The 23,982-nt window shown below is 40.8% G+C and overlaps 1 long non-coding RNA gene across 1 annotated transcript in view; it reads right to left on the reverse strand.

Annotated features, from left to right (window-relative positions):
* LOC104005501 (uncharacterized) overlaps window positions 1–23,982 on the reverse strand; it is a 35,166-nt gene that overhangs the window by 8,740 nt on the left and 2,444 nt on the right. The window contains exon 2 of the long non-coding RNA XR_001713247.4: window positions 9,508–9,596. This is a non-coding gene — a long non-coding RNA (uncharacterized LOC104005501). The remainder of the gene's footprint in view (window positions 1–9,507; window positions 9,597–23,982) is intronic.

The following is a 23,982-nucleotide window of genomic DNA, read 5'->3' on the forward strand; positions in this document are numbered from 1 at the left end:
AATTAAATAGGTTTCTCTGAGGTTGCCCAACCTGTTTTCCTAAGCCAGGAAATGGACTCGACAAACTCAAAAGAATCAAAAGATACAAATTTAAGAGGAAGAAAAATCACTAATTAGTGAAGTCTGCTTCCTATTCAATCAGGAGTTTTACAGCTCACCAGATTACCTCTCATCCTTAAAGTCTGTCTGGTCCTCAGGTTACTGTTTAGTAACAGAATTGATGTAAGAATTACTTAGAGCTCAGGCTGCACTATCAGACCAACTGGCAGCTATCCATCAGCAAAGCCACCTGTCCCTAAGATCATGTCCGTTCACTCTATGTATACATGCAACTAAAGTGTGTATAATGAGATATTGCTATCCCTGAGCTGAAATCTAAGGCTGCCTGCTGCCAAATCTCTGCTTTGCTTCAAAGTCCAAATTGTTTTATATTTTATTTTAAATCAATTTTTTAATCCTAAAAATTAAACCTCAATAAAGGTATAACTACTATCCTTTGAAGACAACAAATTGGTATTTTAAAAAGTTGGCATTTAAAAAAGAATCTCCAGGAAATGTTTCTTCTAGAAGATGACTGATTAGGAAAAAATGAAATTATCTCCAATTCCACATCTACTCTGAACCCACCTTATCAGGAGAATATTTGGCTCCATATAATAGAAAACTCCGAATTAATAAGGCCTTAAACATGATAAAAGTGTGTTCCTCTCTCCCAAAAAAAGAAGCTCTGGTACAGCAGCTCCATGGGCATCAGGAATCCAGCTCCTGTCTTTCTCAGCACCCTCAAGGTTGCCTCATGGTCCGAGATGACTACCAGGGAACTAGCTATCATGTCCACATTCCAAGCCAAAAATAGAAGAGGACAAAATGACATATGCCCCCTCCCTTTTAACTATTCTTCCTGGAAGTTCCATATAACGCTGGCCAGAAATTAATTATGTATGTAGATATACCCACCCACTAAGGAGGCTGTGGAATGCATTATTAAGGAATAAGAGGAGGGTAAGTGTTAAGAGACAACTACCAGTTGCCACACCCTCCACTGAGAAAATATTCAGACTATAGCTGCCTTGAGCTCTAAACTTGTACGCTTCAAATCCTTAAGTCTGGCTGGATTTAAGCAAGAGGCAAACCTTTATGTGGGCTGGAGTCAGGGATGGGGTGGATGCATGGAGTTGGTTAATCATATTCGTGTCCATACAAAGCCCTTTCTTCTTTTATGTAATTTTTCTCCTTTGTGTCCCCCACCCTCACTCACATTCCCCTCTCTCCCAGAGGAACCAAGTCTAATAAATACATGCCCTTAAACATGGATGTACATCATATTATTTTTTATGTTTCACTTAAATGGTATTGAGCACACACTGTTTTATTTTTCCAGGTTGTATTGATGTTGCTGTGTTTACATTTGGTTCATTGTTTCTGGCTACAGCATTACATTCTACATTATGTTTTCAGCACATTTCACTTCTCCAGCCCCTCTGAAGGAAGCCTTTGCTGCTTTCACTGCCTGCTGCAGTGAACACTCACATGGCCCTTTATGGGTGGAGCTAGAATCTCATGGTATCTATCATATATATGACATCTGAAGGTGGTTGGTTACGTTCTCATTTCGTTGCTAGATTCTCTCTAAAATGACCACAGACTGGACACTCCCAGCAACAGTGCGTATTCCCACATCCTTGCCCAAAATGGAATTATCTGACCTAAAATGTTAGAATTACTTATCTTTTTCTGATGAAACTGAACATTCTATCACTATGCACTGATCCTTTTTTATCTTTAGTAATACTTTCTTATCTTAAAGTCTATTTTGATTAGTATTTGCACAACATATCTTTTTCCATCCTTTTATTATAATCTTTCTATATCCATGTGCTTTGGATGTGTCATTTGTAAACATCATACAGCTGAATGTTAAAAATCTGTTCTAACACAATCTTTATCATTTTACTGGAACATTTATTTTATTTACATTTATTGTTATTAATGAAATAATTGGATTTATTTCTATCATCTTTTGTGTTTTCTTTTGTCCACCTTTTTATATTTTTCTCCTTTCTTTTCTTTGTTTTCACATTCCATTCTTCCCCTCCATTATTCACTTTTATTCTTTATGCAGATAACAGATACTTTAAAACTTTAAGCCTTACAATAGCCAGGCACAGTGGCTCATGCCTGTAATCCCAGCACTTTGGGAGGCCGAGGTGGGAGAATTGCTTGAGCCCAGGGGTTCAAGACCAGCCTGAGCAACACAGAGAGACCCCCATGTCTACAAAAAAAATTTTAGCTGGGTGTGGTGGTACACACCCATAGTTCCAGCTACTTGGGAGGCTGAAGTGGGAGGATTGCTTGAGCCCATGAGGTCAAGGCTGCAGTGAGCTGTGGTTGTACCACTGTACTCTATCTAGCCTGAGCAAGAGTGAGACCCTGTCTCAAAAAAAAAAAAAAAAAAAAAAAGACTTACAATATCTTACTTATTTAACATATCACAATCTAAAGTTAGTCACTAGTCACTATCTTTTAATGTATTTTAATTTTATATTTTAACCACATAAATCATTGTTTTTGCTGTTTTCTTTAATGAATGCCAGTCTAGATTTGCCCCTATACTTGCCACTTTCTTGGCTCTTAATTGCTTCTTGCATCTCAGATATTTTCTCCTGGCATCATTTTCCTTGTGCCTAATACATCCTTTAGAATTTCCTTCAGTAAGAATCTGCTGATGGCAAATGTTTCCATTTTGTTTTATCTGAAGCTGTCTTTAATTGCCCGTATTCTTGACTCTTTGCTGGTACAGAATTCTACATCAGCAGTTACTTTCAGTGGATGAATATAACATTTCATTTTCCTCTTGTTCCTGTTGTTACTATAAAGAAGTCAGCAGTCAGCCCATTTGTCACTCCTTTAAAGGGGTCCTGTCTTTTCTCTTAGGTTTCTGTGAAGATTTTCTCTTTGTTTTTGTGTGCTGCAGTTTTCCTCTGAAGAGTTATATGGCATTTATGCTTACCTTTTCTGCTTGCAATTTGCTGTACGTCTGTGGTTTGAGGTCTTTCATCAGTTCTCTTCATCTCTTTAAATATTATCTCTGCTCCATTCTCTTTCCTCTCGCTTTATCCTTCTTGCCTCTTTATCTACCACTCCTAGTTCCATCCCATCATCCCTCTGTGCAGCATTCTGGACTATCTCTTCTAGCCCATTTCTGTATTCACTATCTTTTCAACTGTGTCAAATCTGCTTTGAGACTTGTTTGTTAAGATTTGGGTTTCAATTATTATATTCTTATATCCAAAGGCTTTTAGTTCTCCCTCAAATATGATGGGCACGTCTCTGTATTTTCTTGTTTATTGCATATAATTTCAAATTTATTTCTTTAAACATAAAAATCATAGTTTCCATTTTGTGTCTGGTAAGTGCAATGAAGTTTTTATGGCTCTGTTTCTGCTTTCTAGGATTTTTCCCCTGATGATCGTCACTCTTGGTGCTTGGTTTCCTTGTGCAACTAGTGGTTTGTTGGTTTGTTTATTGTTAGCTGCTTATTTTCCTTGCAAAATTACTTGTGGTAATTCTTTGAGGTCCAGGATGAAATATGTTCTATAGAGAGCCTTTGCTTTCACCTCTGCCAGGCACCAGTCTGAGGCCATACCTTGAGGTTTTATGGACCACCCAAATAACATGAATTTGAACAACACAGTCATATGAAGGCCAGCTTGTGGTTGCCACTTCTCAGCATCCCTGTCAACTCCTGTGATCTGCTCTGCACCATGGCAACTTTCCTCAAAGTTTTCCTTGGTCCTCCAGGAGTACTAGTAGGAATAGTGTTTCTCCATGTGGTTGAATCTTATGTTGAGGTTGTAGCCCTTGGAGATGCTGCTTTATGGGTCCCTGAACCCTTCGAGGCCATGAAAACCAAACTTCACTTTTGTAAGGCTTGCCACATGCTCAGGACTAAAATGATTGAAGCCCTCCACTTATCTCTCTGCCTCGCAGACTTCATTCCAACTTTGGCTTGATAATTTCATACTTTTGCTATCTTTTTGATACATTTAAGAATATGTCGTTCAAAATATTTTATTCTTCATTTTTAGTGTTTTGTTGTGGTGGTTGTTGGGAGAATTGGTCTACTTCTCTTCCTGGATCAGAAGTCTAGATATCTGCTTTCCATGTATCTAGTTTCCTCATCTCTCTCTCTCTCTTTCTCTCCCTCTCTCCCTCTCTCTCTCTCTCTGTGTATAACATTTTTATTATAAAACTTTTCAAGCGTACAGAAAAGTTGAAAGAATTCTACAATGAGCACCTAAATATTCACCATCTAGATTCTACCATCAAAATTTTACTATATTGGGTTTATCACATATCTACCTATCCAGGCCAGGTGCAGTGGCTCACACCTATAATCCCAGCACTTTGGGAGGCAGATCACCTGAGGCCCGGAGTTTGAGGCCAACATGGAGAAACCCCATCTCTACTAAAACAAAAATTAGCCGGGCATGGTGGTGCACGCCTGTAATCCCAGCACTTTGGGAGGCTGAGGCGGGTGGATCATGAGGTCAGGAATTCAAGACCAGCCTGGCCAACATGGAGAAACCCCATCTCTAGTAAAAATACAAAAATTAGCTGAGTGTGGTGGCAGGCACCTGTAATCCCAGCTACTCAGGAGGCTGAGGCAGGAGAATTGCTTGAACTGGGAGGTGGAGGCTGCAGTGAGCTGACACAGGACAGCTTAATGAAAAAGAACAAGCAGCTCAAATTCTACATTTTTGGTTTAAGGTAAGTTTGTGCAACAAGATACTGTCTATAATGGGGCTAAAAGAATCTTTATCAGCCGGGCACGGTGGCTCACGCCTGTAATCCCAGCACATTGGGAGGTCGAGGCGGGCAGATTGCCTGAGGTCAGGAGTTTGAGACCAGTCTGACCAACATGATGAAACCCTGTCTCTACTAAAAATACAAAAAAATTAGCCAGGAGTGGTGGCATGTGCCTGTAATCCCAGCTACTTGGGAGGCTGAGGCAGGGGAATTCCTTGAACCAGGGAGGTGAAGGTTGCAGTGAGCCAAGATCGTGCCACTGTACTCCAGCCTGGGTGACACAGCGAGACTCCGTCTCAAAAACAAAGCAAAACAAATCAAAAGAAAAAAAAAAAAAACCTTTATCTTGTGCAGCCACAGGACTAAGGTTGCCAAAAGTCAGACTGAATCCTGTGGGTTGTCAAATTGTAAAATCCATTAAATCCACAGATCATCAAATCCCTTATGTGAAATGTAGGGCATTGATAAGGAAATGAGTGGGAGCCAGGAATTGGAATGGGGAGATAAGGGAGGATTCCATGAGCCTCTCCTTTCCCCCATCTAAAGAGGCTGCTCTTGCCTTACTTGAAGACTCTGAAATAACAAAGTAATCACCTTAAGGGAGATGCCTATTCTCTGTATGCCCCACTTCCCTCACCTCATCAATGCTTTCAGATCTATAGGAAAAGTAAGACCCACCAAGGGGCCAATCACATCATCAACCCATAGAAGATGGTTTAGGGAAGGCCAGCCCAGCATGGTGAGGAAGGACCAGCACCTCACTCAGCAGTGTGCTAGTCACACTGAGCAGGTACGAAGGTTCTGGGAGATGCTGCATTATCAAGAAATCAATACTGAAGAGCACCTAACATGTTCAAATGTAAGGGAAGGAGATGTGTATTAATACATCTTGAGCTAGGTTTAGAGATAAATTAGTGAGAAAGAAAGAGAATATCAAATATCTTAATTCATTCAGGCCATAAACTGGGTGGTTTATAAAACAAAAAAAACAAAAACCAGAAAGGCCAGGAGCAGTGGCTCACACCTGTGATCCCAGCACTTTGGGAGGCCAAGGCAGGAGAATCACTTGAGCCCAGGAGTTCAAAACTAGCCTGGGCAACATAGTGAGACTTTTTCTCTACCAAAGATAAAAAAAGTTAGCCAGGCTGGTGGCATGTGCCTATAGCCCCAGCTACAGGGGTGTGGTTGTGGGGGCAGCTAAGGCAGGAGGGTCGCTTGGGTGCAGGAGGTCGAGGCTGCAGTGAGCCATGATCGTGCCACTACACTCCCAGTCTGGGTGACATAGCCAGACCCTGTCCCAAAACAAAAACACAAAAACTCAGAAATTTATTTGTCACAGTTCTGGAGGCTAGGAAGTCCAAGACCAAGGCGCCAACAGGTTTGGTATCTGGCGAGGGCCCGCTTTCTGGTTTATAGATGGCACATTCTTTTTTTTTTTTTTTTTTTTTTGAGACGGAGTCTCACTCTGTTGCCCAGGCTGGAGTGCAATGGTGCAATCTCGGCTCACTGCAACCTCTGCCTCCTGGGTTCAAATGATTCTCCTGCCTCAGCCTCCCGAGTAGCTGGGATTACAGGTGCCCACCACCACGCCTGGCTAATTTTTGTATTTTTAGTAGAGACGGGGTTTCACCATGTTGGTCAGGCTGGTCTTGAATTCCCAACCTCAAATGATCTGCCTGCCTCGGCCTCCCAAAGTTCTAGGATTACAGGCGTGAGCCACCGCGCCCAGCCCATAGATGGCATCTTCATGCTGTGTCCTACATGTGGAAAGGAAAGAGCAAACAGTTTCCCTCAAGCGTCTTATGAGACTGACATGCTGCTGACTGCACCAAGGAGGCAACGCAAACCTCTTTTATAAGAGCATTGATCCAATTAGTGAAGTCTCCACCCTCATGACCTAATCATCTCCCAAAGGCTCCACCTCCTAATACCATCACCTTGGAGCTTTGGATTTCAACGTATGAATGATGGGGGCCACGGTGGGTGCACAAACATTCAGACCACAGTACTAAGTAAAGGGAAAAAAGACAATTACTGATTTCAGAGAAAGCAAAAGTTGAACAGAAAATGGAAAATAATCATGGTTTACCACATGGCTCAACTATGAACAGCCTTATATATTTATAACAAAGTAAACACTGAGTTTTAAACTAAATCATGCTACAACAGCATTAGGAAGAGAGGGGACAAGAAGTATGCGTGTGAAGTAGAGGTGGATATAAGATTTGTTAAAATGAGCTAAATCTTCATCTTTCATGAGAAAAATCAACAGGTCATGCCTAAAATGAAAGGATAAAGATACAGCAATATTTATTATTTGGAGAGATAAACATAAATACCTAAGTAATCAGTTAAAAGTGGTTGCCTCCTATGAATGGGTAATACAAATGGATGTCAGGGAGTGTAGACTTCTGTACCAAGCCTTATAGAATTACTTGACCCTTTAAACTTTGTAATTTCAATAAAAGTAAAAAATAAATTTAAAAATCATCTGTAAAGTCTAATATCAGTTACCTGAAAAAATAAAACATGAGGAATTATGTGGAACAGGCTAATGTAGGCCTCAGGGAATTGGGACAGAATTGTGGTCACAATGAAGAAAGGTTCAATCTAATCAATTGCTCTGTGTAAAGAAAGAATGCCTGGCTTGTGGGGGTGCAGTGCAGTAGTGGAGCCCGGACAACAGTCACGAGAATTCTAGGAGGGAACATTTGCAGTGTGTGTCCAGGACTGGCAGTGGGGAAGGGCCCAGCCCAGCCTGGGCTTCCCAGGAAACAGAGCTTGAGGCAAAGGTTTATGTATGAACACTTTATTGGGAATGCAATCCCAGGGAAGCAAAAGTGAGGGAGAAAGGGGTGTGCAGCAAAGAAAGAGGGAGAGCAAACAGGAGGTGCGCTACTGAGCTGGCCTCTGCTCAGCTAATTAATCACGGACCTCATAGGGCTGAACTTCTGCATCTCCATCCATCTAAGCAAAGGACAAAAATATCATTGATCTGCTGGTTCTCCTTCATCTCCTGGATCCCAGTGGTCAAAATTTGCCTCCATGGAAGTTAATTCTCCTGCACTTCCAGTGTGTAAAGGATGATATGCACTCCCTCACCAGCTGCTAGAGAGCCAGATCCCAAGCCCTGCATCAGGGGCTTTGTCTGAGTCCAAAAGTGGTGAGAAGCACCAGCAGCAGCAGGACAAGGCCCTCACAGTCACTGCAGGATGCAGCAGAGCCCACAGAGGTGTGGGCTACAACAATGAGCCAACGCCCCAAGATGAGTCTGAAAGGACCACGCAGAGGAGGTAGCTGACACAGGACCTAGCTCATTACCACAGCATCTGAACCCCGGATGTGCAGCCCTTAGTGGCAACAGATACATCCGGCCTCAAGCCCCACCTCTAACGTTCATGGTCACTGAAGAAGCTACTGATAGTCACAGCTCTCGCTGTAAAATATCCTACATTAGCCCATACATTTCTTGAGAGTTTGGCTGTGGGAGAATGTCCGCCCAGGGAGGGATCAGGGCCTCCCAAGGTAACGCTCCACCCGCTCAGCAAACTGCAACAAGACTGGGTATATAGGGTTTGCATTTTACTGACCTCTAGCAATGAATAAATTATTAAAATAATACATTCATTCATACAGCAATAATTACAAAAATCCACTAAGAACCAGAATGTCATGATGAGCAAAAACAGAAAGGGTTCTACCTTAAAAAGCATACAGTTTAAAAAGGAAGACAGTCACTAACAATGAACATGTAAATAAAGGGTGTTGTAAGGGCATGAAATGAAAGGGCGTGCCTCTTCTGGATTATCAGGGCAGGCTTCCCTAAGGAAGAGATGACCAAAAAGGAGGACTAACTAGGTGAAGAAAGCATTCTACGCAAGGGAACACTATTTGCAAAGACCTAATGGCAGATGGGAGCCTGGATTGTTCAAGAACTTGAGGAGGGCCGAGTGGCCAGAGAGCAGGAACCAAGAAGCACAGCCATGAGGTGAGGCATGAGGGCACCCTGCTGGTAGGTGGCTGCCAGGACAGTGGCCCTCTGTGCCTTCAAAAGCTAAAAGGAAGGCCCAAGGTGAAGGCAGCACTGTGCCCATAAGAGTCTGAATTAATTGGAAGAATATCAAATAATTGGGCTGCCAGCTGTTCCCAGGTGGTCAGGACACATCAGTCCAGCTTTTCTAACAACTGCTTTAAAAGTGTGACACTTTTGGTCTCTTATTTATTTATGTATTTATTTATTTATTTGAAACAGAGTCTCGCTCTGCCGCCCAGGCTGGAGTGCAGTGGCACAATCTTGGCTCACTGCAAGCTCTGCCTCCCAGGTTCAAGCCATTCTCCTGCTTCAGCCTGCCGAGTAGCTGGGACTGCAGGTGCCTGCCACCACGTCTGGCTAACTTTTTGTATTTTTAGTAGAGACGGGGTTTCACCGTGTTAGCCAGGATGATCTTGATCTCCTGACCTCGTGATCTGCCCACCTCGGCCTCCAAAAGTGCTGGGATTACAGGCTTGAGTCATCGCACCCGGCGACACTTTTGATCTTTATGGGAACATAACATTTAGCTTCCTAAAACTTCAGTGAAGTAGTGCTGAGGGGCAACAATGTTTGAAAAATTAAGTTATGCAGTTAGTAAGAACAATGAGAAAAGGAAAAAAGCAAGCATCTTTTCAAGGAACAAAATACTTCAAACATAAACTTACAGAAGCAATTTTAAATGGGATGCCACAGTTCCCCTGCTTATCCACGGTTTCGCTTTCCGAGCTTTCAGTTATCTGCTGTCAACTGCAGTCTGAAAATATTAAATGGAAAATTCCAGAAATAAATATTTTATAAGTGTTAAGTTGCATGCCGTTTTGAGTAGCGTAATGAAATCTTACACATCCTGCTCCGTCCCACCTGGGATGTGAATCAGCCACACGGCCTGCCCGTTAGTCACTTCGTCTTGGTTAACAGCTCGACTGCAGTGGTATTATGGTGCTTGGGTTCAAGTCACCCTTACTTGAATGAATAGTGGCCCCAAAGCAGAAGAGAAGCGACGCTGGCGTATTGTTATAATTGTTCTATTTTATTATTGTGTTACTCTATTACTGTGCCTAGTTTATAAATTAAACTTTATCATAGATATGTATGTATAGGGAAAAACATAGTATATACAGAGTTCGGTACTATTGCAGTTTCAGGCATCCACTGGTGGGGGGGTGGGAATCTCAGAAAGTATCCCCCATGGATAAGGGGAGGGGATTCTCAGAAAGTATCCCCCTTGGATAAGAGGAGGGTCTCAGAAAGTATACCCCATGGATAAGAGGGGACTACTGTATTCATCTCAGGTTGCAGAACTCTTGAGAAATTGAGAATTATGATGAAGCGTAGAAGATGATCCTTACTGAAATGGAACCATTCTCTATGCACTGTTTTGTAACCTATTTTCCCTACTCTGTCTCCAAAATGATATCATTGCCAAGGAGATTCACTCTTCACATCCTTGTAACAATGAGTGAAATGCCCTCAAATCAATGGGTACTTCTGGGCAACATTTTCTCTACAATTTCAGCTACTAAAAAATGTTAGTTTTAAACACATAAAGGCAACAGAGGCATATTTTGATTCTAAGCTGTTACATTCCTCTTGTACTATTTAATATAGATTCCTTTCATGTCTATGTTCATATAAGTCTGTATGAATGCTTAACTGTATGCTCTTAGCTTAACAGTTTGAACATTTTCCCTGGATATAAATATATTTAGTCTGAGGTATTTATGCTAAAGTTTTTTTAAAATGAATATTATACTTTGACGATGTGACTCTGAGCTGTGGCATACAGAATTAAAACAACAATATTTAGCCTACCAAAAATGTTGAAATTTGCTTTCATCAGATCTCTGCAAAGGTGTAAATAGAATGGCTTGACATTTGAGAATTTTTTTTAAAAAAGGAAACTAATAACTCCAAAGACACAGTGGCAATCCCAGAAAAAAATTAAACTATAGACCAAAAAAGGACAAAATTATTAAAATACACATATATACAAAAATATCATCTGCCACAGTATTTTTTTTTTAGACAGATTCTCACTCTGTCGTCCAGGCTGGAGTACAGTAGCATAATCTTGGCTCACTGCAACCTCCTCCTCCTGGGTTCAAGCGATTCTCCTGCCTCAGCCTCCCTAGTAGCTGGGATTACAGGCACCCGTCACCACAACTGGCTAACTTTTTGTATTTTTAGTAGAAATGGGGTTTCACCATATTGACCAGTCTGGTCTCAAACTCCTGATCTCAGGTGATCCATCCACCCCAGCCTCCCACAAAGTGCTGGGATTACAGGCGTAAGCCACTGCACCTGGCCAAGTTTTAATTATTCTCTGGGCTCCCCAGTTTAAAATATTTTTATATATGCTATGACAGAAACAGATTCATCCATTTAATTTATTTGAGTAATAGCACTCTGTTTAATAAATTTTCTATTTTAAAATTCATTTTACATTGATCATATGCCATGTGCCAGACTCTATATATAAGATCTGAGTTATTCTTGGAAGACTTCCTGAATTTGTATTTCAATAGTTTAGAAGATTTTGCTTTCTATCATTCTAGAACAATAGTAACTTGATAAATTCTTTCTTTGCTAAATTCTCAGTGCAGATTTCACTAGCTGGGCTATTTCAACTTATTTATCACGAAGCATTTGGTGGGCCATCCCCTGTGGCATGGATGTCACCAATTCCATCTTGGAATTTGCTCTATTTCTCCACTGGGTGAAGTGGTTTATTGGCTGTCAATCTGTAAAGTGCTCTCTGGGATTATCTGAGTGCAAGACAGTAGGAGTGGAAACATATTTCACTGTCTTTTCTGTCAAGATGAAAGGAACATGCCCAATAAATTATCTTCTAGCAAGAGTGGATGAAAATTCCAGTGAGTGACCTAGAGCCTCCATCAGATGGTGGCCATACACAGTGTCCTGTGGATAGTTATGGTCTCCAGGGTCTGATGGCTTCTTCTACTGTCACTTTAGTTTCATATTTGTTATTACTATATGTGTATGTATGTATGCATACATTATATATAAATATTTGCTCTAAAACCTACTCCTCAAAGTCATGGAAAGTGAGAAAGAGAGAATTAGAATTTTCCTTCCCACCCTGTCCTCATCTGCCCAGTTTCTTCGCCATACCTCCTCCACCCTCCATCTAACCATTGTTACTATTTTCTTATGAGTCCATACAGATTTTCTTTACATACATGCAAGCAAATATGAATATTTCCTTTGGGTTGTTTTCCTTTTATACATAAAAGGTAGCCCACTAGATACATTATTCTGCCCCTCATGTTTTCCCTCTCATTTCACAGATAGCACCCTTTGTTTTGTTTTGTTTTGAGGCAGTTTCACTCTGTCACCAAGGCTGGAGTACAGTGGTGCAATCTCGGTTCATTGTAATCTCCACCTCCTGGGTTCAAGCAATTCTCCTGCCTCAGCCTCTCAAGTAGCTGGGATTACAGGCAAGTGTCATAACACCTGGATAATTTTTGTATTTTTAGTAGAGATGGGATTTCACCAAGTTGGCCAGGCTGGTCTCAAACTCCTGAACTCAAGTGATCAGCCTGCCTTGGCCTCCCAAAGTGCTAGGACTACAGGCGTGAGCCACTGTGCCTGGCCCCTTATTCTTTTTATAGCTGTATAACATTCCATTCTTCCAATGTATGGATAAACCATAATTTATATAATCAGTCCCCTTTTGAGGGAAATTTAGGTTTTTTCAATCTTTTATTATTACTGCAATAATTAACCCTGTACACCATCATTTTTCCTGTGTGCAAATATACTTTAGGACAAATTTCTAGAAATGGAACTGCAGGAACAACTGATCTATGTGTTTGTAATTTTGACAAATATTGCCAAATTGTTCTCTATAAGGGCTGTACCAAGTCACTCCCACCCACAGTGTGTGGTTCCATTTGATGTATTTTCAATGGTTTTCTGAAGATAGAACATGTTCTGATCATTTCTTGTTTCCTATCTATGACATACATTCATTGAACAAAGACTTACCTAGGGCCAGACACGCCCCACACCCTCTTCTTAGGTCCTGGAAATAACAGCAGTGAACAAAGCAACACAAATCCATTTCTTAACATTTGTGTTGTGAGACAGAGAAATAGAGGGTGGAGGATGGGCCTGGAACATACTTTCCTGATCATTTGAAGCCACAGTCACCAACTCAGATGTCACACAGGGAACTTGCGTGTGTGAAGAAGGGCAGCAGTGAGCTGTCAGAGGGAATGGTGAGGCCTGCGTGGTCTTGAAGAGCACAGGCCTGTGTGCAGGCTGACCTACAGCAATAGGTCATGTGGGGAAAAAAAAAAAAAAAGCCCATGTGACAGCGCTTCCCAATTTTCAAGAGAAACCAGAAATACAATTTTCATGTGATATCTCCCCACCTTTAATGCTGAGAAGTCATTCTAAATTTTAAGAACACTTTGAGGACAGTTTTTGTTACTGGCGCTAAGCAAGTTGATACTACAGTTTGTATGGAAAAAGAAACATTCCTGCGAATATCTAGGAATATACTGAGGGGCAAAAAGCTATAGTGGGCATTGGAGACTAGCACTACTATTCATTAAAACGTCTACAAAGCCTCTGTAATTAAAACTGTGTGGTACTGGTGCATGAATAGATGGACCAGCAGAACAGAATAAAAAGGCCGGAAATCAACCTAAGTGCATATGGAAAAGTGGTATACATTCAAGGTGGCATTTCAAAACATTGGGACAAATACTGAGTTTTTATTAAGTGGTGCTGCAACAATGGTTAGCTGTGGAACAAAGATAAAACTGGATCATGGGAGTCACTTCCAAGATGGCCGAATAGGAAGAGCTCCAGTTTACAGCTCCCAGCAAGATCGACGCAAAAGATGGGTGATTTCTGCATTTCCAACTGAGGTACCTGGTTCATCTCATTGGGAATGGTTGGACAGTGGGTGCAGCCATGGAGGGTGAGCCAAAGCAGGGCAGGGCATTGCCCCACCCGGGAAGCACAAGGGGTTGGGGGATTTCCCTTTCCTAGCCAAGGGAAGCCGTGAGTGACTGTACCTGCAGGAACGGTACGCTTCTGCCCAAATACTGCACCTTTCACACGGTCTTTGCAACCAGCAGACCAGGAGATTCCCTCCCGTGCCTGGCTTGGTGGGTCCCACGCCCATGGAGCCTTGCTCGCTGCTAGCGCAGCAGTCTGAGATCAACCGGGGGATGCTGGAGCTTGGCAGGGGGAGGGGTGTCCGCCATTGCTGAGGCTTGAGTAGGTGGTTCCATGCTCACAGTGTAAACAAAGTGGCAGGGAAGCTCAAACTGGGCGGAGCCCACCGCAGCTCAGCAAGGCCTACTGCCTCCCTAGATTCCACCTCTGGGGAAGGGCATATCCGAAGAAAAGGCAGCAGAAAGCTCTGCAGACTTAAACGTCCCTGCCTGACAGCTCTGAAGAGAGCAGTGGTTCTCCTAGCACAGCATTCGAGCACTGATAATGGACAGACTGCCTCCTTAAGTGGCTCCCTGACCCCCGTGTAGCCTGACTGGGAGACACCTCCCAGTAGGGGCTGACAGACATCTCATACAGGCGGGTGCCCCTCTGGGATGAACCTTCCAGAGGAAGGATCAGGCAGCAATATTTGCTGTTCTGCAGCCTCCACTGGTGATACCCAGGCAATCAGGGTCTGGAGTGGATTTCCAGCAAACTCTAACAGACCTGCAGCCGAGGGGCCTGTCTGTTAGAAGGAAAACTAACAAACAGAAAGGAATAGCATCAACATCAACAAAAAGGACATCCACACCAAAACCCCATCTGTAGGTCACCAACATCAAAGACCAAAGGTAGATAAAACCACAAGGATGGGGAGAAACTAGAGTAGAAAGGCTGAAAATTCCAAAAACCAGAATGCCTCTTCTCCTCCAAAGGAACACAACTCCTGTTGTGTTCTCCTGGATGGAGAATGAGTCTGACGAGTTGACAGAAGTAGGCTTCAGAAGATCAGTAATAACAAACTTCTCCAAGCTAAAGGAGCATGTTCTAAGCCATCGCAAGGAAGCTAAAAACCTGGAGAAAAGGTTAGATGAATGGCTAACTAGAATAACCAGTGTAGAGAAGAGCTTAAATCACCTGATGGAGCTGAAACCCATAGTATGAGAACTTCGTGAAGCATACACAAGTATCAATAGCCAATTCATTCAAGTGGAAGAAAGGATATCAGTGATTGAAGATCAAATTAATGAAATAAAGTGAGAAGACAAGATTAGAGAAAAAAGAGTGAAAGGAAATGAACAAAGCCTCCAAGAAATATGGGACTATGTGAAAAGACCAAATCTATGTTTGATTGGTGTACCTGAAAGTGACGGGGAGAATGGAACCAAGTTAGAAAACACTCTTCAGAATATTATCCAAGAGAACTTCCCCAACCTAGCAAGGCAGGTCAACATTCAAATTCAGGAAATACAGAGAACACCACAAAGATACTCCTCAAGAAGAGCAACCCAAGACACATAATTGACAGATTCACCAAGATTGAAATGAAGGAAAAAATGTTAAGGGTAGCCAGAGAAATAGGTAGGGTTACCCACAAAGGGAAGCCCATCAGACTAACAGCAGATCTCTCAGCAGAAACCCTACAAGCCAAGACAAAGAAGGCCATTACATAATGGTAAAGGGATCAACTCAACAAGAAGAGCTAACTATCCTAAATATATATGCACCCAATACAGGAGCATCCAGATTCATAAAGCAAGTCCTTAGAGACCTACAAAGAGACTTAGACTCCCACACAATAATAATGGGAGACACTGCACTGTCAATATTAGACAGATCAACGAGACAGAAGGTTAACAAGGATATCCAGGACTTGAACTCAGCTCTGGACCAAGTGGACCTAATAGACATCTACAGAACTCTCCAACCCAAATCAACAGAATATACATCCTTCTGAGCACCAGATCGCACTTATTCTAAAATTGACCACATAATTGGAAGTAAAACACTCCTCAGCAAATGTAAAAGAACAGAAATCACAACAAACTGTCTCTCAGACCACAGTGCAATCAAATTAGAACTCAGGATCAAGAAGCTCACTCAAAACCGCACAACTACATGGAAACTGAACAACCTGCTCCTGAATGACTACTGGGTAAATAACGAAATGAAGGCAGAAATAAAGATGTTCTTTGAAACCAATGAGAACAAAGATACAACGTACCAGAATCTCTGGGACACATTTAAAACAGTGTGTAGAGGGAAATTTATAGCACTAAATGCCCACAAGAGAAAGCAGGAAAGATCTAAAATTGACACCCTAACATAACAATTAAAAGAACTAGAGAAGCAAGGGAAAACAAATTCAAAAGCTAGCAGAAGATAAGAAATAACTAAGATCAGAGCAGAACTGAAGGAAATAGAAACACAAAAAACCCTTCAAAAAAAATTCAATGAATCCAGGAGCTGGTTTTTTGAAAAGATTAACAAAATAGATAGACTGCTAGCAAGACTAATAGAAAAGAGAGAAGAATCAAATAGATGCAATTAAAAAATGATAAAGGGGATATCACCACTGATCCCACAGAAATACAAACTACCATCAGAGAATACTATAAACACCTCTACGCAAATAAACTGGAAAATCTAGAAGAAATGGATAAATTCCTGGACACATACACCCTCCCAAAACTAAACCAGGAAGAAGTTGAATCTCTGAATAGACCAATAATAGGTTCTGAAATTGAGGCAATAATGAATAGCCTACCAACCACAAAAAGTCCAGAACAAGGCAGATTCACAGCCGAATTCTACCAGAGGTACAAAGAGGAGCTGCTACCATTCCTTCTGGAACTATTCTAATCAATAGAAAAAAAAGGAATCCTCCCTAACTCATTTTATGAGGCCAGCATCATCCTGATACCAAAGCCTGGCAGAGACACAACAAAAAAAAAAGAGAATTTCAGGCCAATATCCCAGATGAATATCAATGCAAAAATCCTCAATAAAATACTGGCAAACTGAATTCAGCAGCACATCAAAAAGCTTATCCACCACGATCCAGTCAGCTTCATCCCTAGGATGCAAGGCTGGTTCAACATACACAAATCAATAAACATAATCCATCACATAAACAGAACCAATGAAAAAAAAACACATGATTATCTCAATAGATGCAGAAAAGGCCTTCAACAAAATTCAACAGCCTTTCATGCTAAAAACTCTCAATAAACTAGGTATTGATGGAACATATCTCAAAATAATAAGAGCTATTTATGACAAACCCACAGCCAATATCATACTGAATGGGCAAAAACTGGAAGCATTCCCTTTGAAAACTGGCACAAGACAAGGATGCCCTCTCTCCCTACTCCTATTCAACAGAGTATTGGAAGTTTTAGCCAGGGCAATCAGGCAAGAGAAAGAAATAAAGGGTATTCAATTAGGAAAAGAGGAAGTCAAATTGTCTCTGTTTGCAGATGACATGATTGTATATTTAGAAAACCCCATCATCTCAGCCCAAAATCTCCTTAAGCTGATAAGCAACTTCAGCAAAGTCTCAGGATACAAAATCAATGTGCAAAAATCACAAGCATTCCTATACACCAATAACAGACAAACAGAGAGCCAAATCATGAGTGAACTCCCATTCACAATTACTACCAAGAGAATAAAATACCTAGCAATCCAATTTACAAGGGATGTGAAGGACCTCTTTAAAGAGAACTACAAACCACTGCTCAACGAAATAAAAGAGGATACAAACAAATGGAAGAACATTCCATGCTCATGGATAGGAAACATCAATATTGTGAAAAGGGCCATCCTGCCCAAGGTAATTTATAGATTCAATGCTACCCCCATCAAGCTACCAATGACTTTCTTCACAGAATTGGAAAAAACTACTTTAAATTTCATATGGAACCAAAAAAGAGCCTGCATAGCCAAGACCTGACTTCAAACTATGCAAGTCTACAGTAACCAAAACAGCATGGTGCTGGTACCAAAACAGATATATAGACCAATGAAACAGAACAGAGGCCTCAGAAATAACACCACACATCTACAACCATCTGATCTTTGACAAACCTGACAAAAACAAGCAATGAGGAAAGGATTCCCTATTTAATAAATGATGCTGGGAAAACTGGCTAGCCATATGTAGAAAGCTGAAACTGGATCCCTTCCTTACACCTTCTAAAAAAATTAACTCAAGATGGATTAAAGACTTAAATGTAAGACCTAAAACCATAAAAACCCTAGAAGAAAACCTAGGCAATACCATTCAGGACATAGGCATGGGCAAAGACTTCATGATGACTAAAACACAAAAAGCAACGGCAACAAAAGCCAAAATAGACAAATAGGATCTAATTAAACTAAAGAGATTCTGCACAGCAAAAGAAACTATCATCAGAGTGAACAAGCAACCAACAGAATGGGAGAAAATTTTTGCAATCTATCCATCTGACAAAGGGCTAATATCCAGAATCTACAAAGAACTTAAACAAATTTATAAGAAAAAACAAACAACCCCATCAAAAACTGGGCAAAGGATATCAACAGACACTTCCCAAAAGAAGACATTTATGCAGCCAACAGACACATGAAAAAAGGCTCATCATCACTGGTCACCAGAGAAATGCAAATCGAAACCATAATGACATACCATCTCACACCAGTTAGAATGGTGATCATTAAAAAGTCAGGAAACAACAGATGCTGGAGAGGACGTGGAGAAATAGGAAGGCTTTTTACACTGTCAGTGGGAGTGTAAATTAGTTCAACCATTGTGGAAGACAATGTGGTGATTCCTCAAGGATCTAGAACTAGAAATACCATTTGACCCAGCAATCCCATTATGGGGTATATACCCAAAGGATTATAAATCATGCTACTATAAAGACACATGCACATGTATGTTTATTGTGGCACTATTCACAATAGCAAAGACTTGGAACCAACCCAAATGTCCATCAATAACAGACTGGATAAAGAAAATGTGGCACATATGCACCATGGAATACTATGCAGCCATAAAAAAGGATGAGTTCATGTCCTTTGCAGGGACATGGATAAAGCTGGAAATCATCATTCTGAGCAAACTATCACAAGGATAGAAAACCAAACACCACATGTTCTCGCTCAGAAGTGGAAGTCGAACGATGAGAACACATGGACACAGGGAGGGGAACATCACACACCAGGGCCTGTTGGTGGATGGGGTGTTGGGGGAGGGATAGCATTAGGAGAAATACCTGATGTAAATGATGAGCTGATGGGTGCAGCAAACCAACATGGCACATGTATACCTATGTAACAAACCTGCACGTTGTGCGCATGTACCCTAGAAGTTAAAGTATAATTTAAAAAAAATTTTAAAAAAATCCGGATCCTATGGCCGAGCGGGGTGGCTCACGCCTGTAATCCCAGCACTTTGGGAGGCTGAGGCGAGCAGATGACGAGGTCAGGAGATCGAGACCATCCTGGCTAACACGGTGAAACCCCATCTCTACTAAAAATACAAAAAATTAGCCAGGCGTGGTGGCGGGCGCCTGTAGTCCCAGCTACTTGGGAGGCTGAGGCAGGAGAATGGCGTGAACACAGGAGGCAGAGTTTGCAGTGAGCCGAGATTGTACCACTGCACTCCAGCCTGGGTGACAGAGCAAGACTCCGTCTCCAAAGAAAAAAAAAAAATCCGGATCCTTATCTCACACCATACGAGAGAAGCAATTGCAAATGGATCAGAGGTCTAACTGTAAAAGATGAAACCATACAGGCACTAGAAGAAAACACGGATATGGTCTTGCATAGTCTGGTTGTAGAGAAAGGCTTTCCAACTATGACTCAAAATCCAGTGGCAATAAAAGAACAGATTGATATATTTGACTACATAAAACTAAAAAGAGGCCAAGCACGGTGGCTCATGCCTGTAATCCCAGCACTTTGGGAGTCCAAGGTGGGTGGATCACAAAGTCAGGAGATAAAGACTAGCCTGGCCATATGGTGAAACCCCACCTGTACTAAAAATACAAAAATTAGCCTGACGTGGTGATGTGCACCTGCAGTCCCAGTTACTCGGGAGGCTGAGGCAGAAGAATCGCTTGAACCCAAGAGGCGGAGGTTGCAGTGAGCCAAGACCATGCCACTGCCCTCCAGCCTGGGGCGACAGAGCGAGACTCTGTCTCAAAACAAAACAAAACACAACCAAAAAAACCTTAAAAGAAAAAAATGTTTTCTTGGCAAAAAATACCATAAGCAAAGTCAAAAGACAAATGACAAAATGGGAGAAAATATTTGCATTTATGTCACAGATAAACAGCCAATGTCCTTAATGTAGAAACAAATTCTTTAAAAAAGTGAGAAGTGAGATATTTTATAAGTCCATAGAAAAATGGGCAAAAGACATGATGGATAAGTCACTAAAAAAAGATATTAAAATGGGCTTAAACATTTAAAAATATGTTCAATTCACATTATAAGAGAAATACAAATTTAAACTGTGCTGAGATACCATTTCTCTCCTAGCAGATTGGCAAAAAATGTTTAATATAACAACACATTCTGTTGGTGAGGCTGTGGGGAAAGAGGTACTCTCATACATTGCTGGTGAAAATGCAAATTGATACAAACTTTCTGGGAGGAAATTTGCAATTCCTAACAAAACTACAAGTGTCTTCCTTTTGACCCAGTTATCCAGGAACATACCTTAAGATACTTCTCCAACAACATAAAAAGTACTATAGCATTGTTTGTAGTGCAAAATTCTGGAAACATACTAAATGCCATACATGGAAGGGTAGCTGAAGAAATGATACTAAGTCCACACAATGAAATACTATACAGTGGCTTTAATTAAAGATTATTAGGAATATCTCTATGAACTGAAATGGAGTGATTTGCAGGCTGTATTGTGAAGTGAAAAGGAGAAGTACAAATGAGTATCTATTGTGTGCTACTTAGCATGTAAGAAGAGAGAAATCATAATATATACTTGTGTCGACTATACAGAACAACAACAACAACAACAAAAACATAAGAAGGACAAACCAGAAAGTAATGATAACGATTACCTAAAGTTGTAGGGTCCATGCCTGGTAGGTAGGAAGTGGGTTGGGGGTAAGTTACAAAGGGCAGTGACACTTCTCTGAGGATACCTTTCTGTGTAGTTCTGACTTTTAGAACCGTGTTAGTGTTTCACTTGCCTAAAACAAACAAACAAACAAGGTGGGGAGAAAACACTAACATAAAACACAAACAGAAAAAAAATGACCCTCATTAGAGGTGGAGGAACTAATCCAAGTAATATTTGAATAAAGTATTTTGACAAAAGGCAAAGACAGTGTAAAAAAATATTGAACTCTACTTACTGAGTTGGGTTTTTGCAGTAGAATGGGATAGCAATTCTGAAGCTACTTTCTGGGCATTCTAAGATTGAGCATTGTGTATAAATAATGTATTGTGGATAATGGGAGTCAAGTTTTTCACTATCAGCGAAGGGAGTTACAAATATGGCAAGAGGAGAAGGAAATATACTGAATCATGTGGTGTTAGGAATCTGAGGTGTCATCATAAACTCCAGGTTTTAGTAGATTGAATATAAATAGATGATTGATAGAGAGGTTGATTCATAATATAGATGTAGATAGATTAATTGATATTGATAAATGATAGATAGGTAGATATAGATAAATTTATATAGCTGTGTCCACCAAGGGAGCCTAGGATCAATGACACTGCAGCAGCAATAAGTGCATCTGGCACCCAGATCTTGGCTTCTAAGTACTATTCTCCACTAAAAAGAAGCAGGACTCCTTAGAGAAATAACTGATTCCAGGGCTGGTACAAGAAAAAGACCCTATGAGCCCAAAGCATTTTGTTGTACCAGAGTAAAGAAGAGCTTGAGAATAATAGGGATGTGTCAAAAGTACTCAAAACCCAACTTGAGCAATCTCCCACTGACCAAAATTTAACAGCAATAACTGATTAAGGCAAGGGTCATCAACAGATGCTAAAACTAGAGGGTAAATGTTTTATGAGAATGAGGGTATTTACATCATCTCAAAGTACCTCCCTCATACACAAAATGCTTTTTAATTACAATGGGAAAAATACAAAGGACAAAATTTACAGTGAAGAAACCTTAGAGACACTGCCTTAACCAAGTAATCAAACTTAACATTATCAATAATGCCACAAAGCAATGTCAAGTGCCTCCTCATATGCGGCACTGGTGAGGATACAACATCACTCCTGGAGCACTCACCAAAAATGCATAATCTGAATCTAATCATGAGGAAACAACAGACAAACCCATGTTAAGGAGTATTCTACAAAATCACTGGGCTGTACCAGATTAAAGGAAACTAAAGAAACAGGGAAACATAATCTTAAATTGGATCCTAGACCAGAAAACATAAATATTCCCCTTTGCTATAAAAGACAAAATAGGTAAATTGGTGAAATAAGCATAAGGTCTGTGGATTAGTTGATAACACTGTATCAATGTTAATTTACTGATTGATTTGATCATTGTATCATGGTTATATGAGAGATTGTCCTTTTTAAAGATATTTTGAAATGTTGAGGATAGGCCTGAAGTTTACTTTCAAATGGTTCAAATAATACAATTGGGGAGTAAAAAGTTAATCTTTGGGGAATTTAGTTAAAGGGTATATAGGAATTCTTTATTCTTATGATGTTTCTGTAAGTAATTATTTAAAAAAAAAACACTGTAATGACAGTCTGCTCTATACAGGCAAAAACAAAAAGACAACAAGAATAATAACAAACCACGTTTGCTACCAGCATGGGTCAGTCGGCTGGATTTCACTCCTGGGCTGCCAGTTTGCAATCTCTGGTTTAGAGCTGTTTTCTTGAGTTGATTTTGAGTGTGGTCTTGCTGATAACTGTTGCCAGTGCTGGAGAATGCTTTTGCTGCATCTGGAACTTTTAAACCAGCTTAGCACCAGATAAGCAGACAGCCCTTATATAAATAACCAATTTGATAATTTGACAATGAAACAGTTAAAATCCGAAGGCAGCCCCAGTCCTCCAAGATGGCTAGGGGACCGTGGTCCAGTCCTTCCCCCATGGAAGTCCTGCATTTCAACAGCTGCCTTGGAGAAGTGCAAGTACTCTGGCTTCCTGGTTTCTGGCCTCAACCATACACGATGCTAGAGGGGTATCAAATTATCTTTTAGAACCCCACTGTTGAAGAAAAAATGTTTGCATAAATAAAGGGAAAAAAGAAACTCTAAAGTTGAACAAGTAAAGTTATGAAGAAAGAAAAATCTGTTTCAATTTTGGAAACAGAAATGTTATTGTTGGCATGTCAAGCTTTTCTGTGTAAGAAGGAGAAGCCAGGTGAGTGTCAGGGCTTCCCCCAGGGACCTCGTGTGGCATATGGGAGGGTCACATCTGAGGGTGCAGCCCAATGTGCCAGAGCCAAGATATGTTAAATCAGTTCACAGACTGATCTCAGGACATTCATGCCACCTCTCCCTTCTCAGTCTACAATCACTCTTTCCTGCTTATTAATAAGTCCAAAAGCCACTAATAAGTCTCAAGACACAGACCAAGAATACTAAACTTAGAGGAGGAGGCTCCCTCTGAACTGAGTCTTGGGAAGCAGGCAAGGGTAACTCAAGGGAGGGGCAAAGAACAACATTCTTGGCACAGGGAAAGCACAAGCAAAGGAGAAGCATGACAGATATGACATAACTTTGGGCCTGTGTCTTTTTTTTTTTTTTTTTTTTGAGATAGAGTCTCACTCTCACCCAGGCTGGAGTGTAGTGGCTCCATCACGGATCACTGCAACCTCCGCCTCCCGGGTTCAAGTGATTCTTGTGCCTCAGCCTCCTGAGTAGCTGGGATTACAGGTGCGTGCCACCACTCCCAGCTAATTTTTTTGTATTTTTTTTAGTAGAGATGGGGTTTCACCATGTTGGCCAGGCTGGTCAGGAACTCTCTCTCTCTCTCTATATATATATATATACGTATATATATATGTGTATATATATATATATATACGTATATATATATGTGTATATATATATATATATACACATATATATACGTATATATATATATATATACACACATATATATATATATATATATATATATATTTTGAGACAGAGTCTCACTCTGTTGCCCGGGCTGGAGTG

Source organism: Pan troglodytes, chromosome 2 (genome assembly GCF_028858775.2).
Source record: "Pan troglodytes isolate AG18354 chromosome 2, NHGRI_mPanTro3-v2.0_pri, whole genome shotgun sequence".
Classification (NCBI taxonomy): Eukaryota; Metazoa; Chordata; class Mammalia; order Primates; family Hominidae; genus Pan; species Pan troglodytes.